At 36.9% G+C, this 3,563-nt stretch overlaps 1 protein-coding gene across 1 annotated transcript in view; it reads left to right on the forward strand.

Moving 5' to 3' along the window:
- LOC107644378 (proline-rich receptor-like protein kinase PERK1) overlaps nt 1,926-3,563 on the forward strand; it is a gene marked incomplete in the record, with an annotated part of 7,775 nt that continues 6,137 nt past the window's right edge. Inside the window, 1 exon segment of the mRNA XM_016348216.2 lies at nt 1,926-2,124.

Here is a 3,563-nt window from a genome sequence, read left to right on the forward strand (position 1 = left end):
AAAAATTAAATTTTAGATTTTTTTATAAAAATTCTAATATTATATTATAAAATTATTTATCCAAAAAACTTAAATTGAGAAATGGAAATTAAATATCAAATATATAATGATTATATCAATAAAAGTAATTAACCATCAAAGGTGATATTTCTTATTTTTCTCAAATAATTTCATGATTTCAAGGCCTCAAATAATCCCGGGATTTATATATCAACGGACATATTATCTATTTTAACATGTTACTCCTCTCATTTATTCGTTCTCTTGCTGTTTTAACCCTGCTTTTGAAGGAAATGAACAAGGATTTTGAACATGTTCCACCTCGTAAAGCACATGCATGCTGCAGTGAACACAACAATCCATGAAATAATGAAACCACTTATAATTTTTTGATTTTTACAGAAACTTATATGGTCTTTTCTCCATGTTATTGTTTCTTAAAATATATTATTCTATGTAGTGTGTGTGTGTTAGTTTAGCTTTTTCATAGTAAAGTGTGTGTGCCTAACGGTTGAATTCCAGTTCGTCTTATACCTTAATTAATCTCTTTTCTTTATTAAGCGTGATTATATTAGTTTTAAAATTATGTTTAGTCCTCAATTCTCATCTACAGTCTAGAGGCCGGTTTGTCTGATTTACTTACGCGTATAAGAAGGAACATCAATTTGGTAAGTTCTAAAATAATCCATTTTTCTTGACAAAACTTGACTCTGTTAACATAAACCACAAAGTCAAGAATCCATCATTTTAATGTACACTTCCTCAATTAACGCTTAGACAATCAAATCAAATAATTTCCATACATATTATGATATTCATCATTTATTCATTTCTTTATTTGCAAGGTCAAATCATAGTTTTTTTAAAATTTATTTTTAATGCTTTAATTATATTACTTCATATAATAATCATCAAGTTTTTTCTAATTATTTTATTGTAATAATCAAACTTAGAAATACAAACATTCAGTGGTAATTGATTTTAGTATTTATGAAAATTTTAATTATTCAACAATAAAAATATTGAGTATATTTTTTATTATTCATCTCCATAATGAAATTTTATTACATTGAAAGAAAAATATTTACATTTGCAATCTTGTAGGAGACTTTTTCCTTAAAATAAAATTTTGATATAGAAAAATATATGCATTTTATTTTATTTTGAATAATAAATTAAGACTGAAATCTTTGCCAGCCTGCCAAGACATAAAAAAATAAAGAAGAAAAAACAAAATATTAAAGAGAATTTTTGTTAACAAATATCTAAAAGAAGTAGTATTATTTAGGAAAGAATAAATAGAAATTTAAATTTTTAAAATTTTAAATTTTATTTAAAAAATAAAATACAATTTTTTATTATTTATTTTATAAGTGAGACTAAAAAAAATATTTAAAAATAAAAAATTATATTTTATTTTTTTAAATAAAAATTTAAAATTTAAAAGATTTAAATTTAATTTAATAAGAAGAGTAGAGCAATAATTGGAGTAAATAAAGAAAGAAAAGAAAAACAAAAACACAGTAATGATGGTCCAGTAATATCCATATTCAATTATTCATAGCATAACACAACAAAATTGAAGGGGAAAAGGAAGAGCAAAAAAGTGTGAGAAAAGAGCAACGGTTGCAATGGACCAATGACCAAAGAGAGAGAAGAGAAAACGGGCAATGACAATTGGCTAAATTTCAAAATATCCAAATATCTATCCAAAACGAGTAATAAGGGTTTTTAATGATCTAAATGTAATCTAATTATGAATTCAGGATTAAGTATGTAAGAAGGGGGCCGCGTAATAGTCGTGTGGGTCCCACGCTAGTGGCTGCCTCACTTAATCCTACTATAATACTATTTAACATTTTAACTCCAAAACCCAAAAGCAAACAAAAAAACTGAAGAAAAAGTAAAATTAATTTTATTTTAAAATTTGAAGAACATAGATATGGTTTCACATTCACATTTTACATTCTGAGAGAAGAGAGAGAAAGAGTGGAAGGAAAGAAGTACAGAGCGACATGTTCTGTTCTCTTCAGCTTCAAAGCTTACCCAACCAAACTCTCAAGAAACACATTCACACATCAAATATCCGTTTTCTCTGAGACTCCAGACTCTCTCTCTCTCTCTCTCTCTCTCCCTCTCAAACACCATCTTCTTCAATTAGGATTCTCTGTTCAATCTTCATTTCCGAGTTTCAGTTTTTCCTTTCTTTTGGATCTGTTATTATATTTTGTTAAGAGATTTTTTTCCGTTTTAATTGATGTCAAGGTTGGTTTCTTTGTTCCACAAACACTACTTGTGCTGATTAATAGAGATGAAGTCGAACCTTAAGTGCGAGAGGAACGGGCGAAGGTCGGAAATCGACGAAGTGGCGGTGAAGGAACGGCAACCCTTCTTAAGGAGACACGTGTATGGGCTTAGGTGGACTAGGCTCCTCCAACCGCAGGCTCTTCGGTAGCCAACGAGCGCGGTCGAGGAGTATACACTTTCACGAGAAACTCTTCGGATTACGATACGGACCTCTTCCTCCACCTTCACCGAGTGGTGGACTTATCAAACTAGGTCTTGGCGGTGACGACGAGTACTTTCCACCTCCACCACCACCTCGAACCATGCGTCCGCCTCCGCCTCCGCTACCGAATCCACCGACCTGACTCTGGTGCACTAGACTTCCTCCACCTCGTAACACGACGGTGACCGCACCCCCTGGTGGTATCAGTAGACCGTTTTAACACTCCTTTAGTCGTAGTTTCCTAAGTAGTATTAGTAATCTCAGTTTTACAGTTTTGGGATTTGTGTGATTTGTTATCTTAAGTGTGTTCTACAACTGTGGTCAAGACTTTTAAGTAGTTTGTGTTTTTCACTTTGAAGTTAGCAAATCTTACTTGTATCTAGGTAGTTCTCTTTACTCGTTTTTGCACAACAAACACTCGATTTCGAGAGTGGAAACCCAGGTGCACCACCGCCGACCCCACCACCCATTGGCATTATAACGAGGAGCAGCGCAGAAGAGAAGAAGAAGGATGTCGTATACGTTTCTTGCGAGTCATGGTGTTCTTGACGGTGTCGTGGTTGCCGCTAAGGCTGGTGTTGAGGGCACCTTTACGGACTTCTTCTTCTGCTGCTGCCACCTCTACCCCTGCTGCTGCTGCTGCCACTGAACCTGCTTCCACAACAAAACGGCGGCCTTCTACCCCCTCTTCCTCTCGATGCTCTGCCGCCTGACCCTCACCACAAGGGCGGTCTCCTACCTCGGCCGCCGCTGCCGCCTCTCCAGCTACCTCACCGCCCTCTACTAAAGCCTCCTCTCCATCTGCCGCAACTTCCTCAACGGCCTCCGCCCCTCCGTCTACCTCACCGGCCTCCACCTCGACTCCCACAACGGCCTCCACCGCTGCTTCCACAACGGCCGCCGCCCCTCCTACCTCACCGTCCACCGCCCCTCCTCCCTCATCGGCCGCCGCCTCTACTCCCTCATCGACCGCGACCTCGTCTCCCGCACCGTCCTCACCTCCCGCCGCCACGCCACCTCAATGGGCGGCCGCCGCTTCTTCCCCGCCCACGCC

This window comes from Arachis ipaensis, chromosome B05 (genome assembly GCF_000816755.2).
Source record: "Arachis ipaensis cultivar K30076 chromosome B05, Araip1.1, whole genome shotgun sequence".
NCBI lineage: Eukaryota > Viridiplantae > Streptophyta > Magnoliopsida > Fabales > Fabaceae > Arachis > Arachis ipaensis.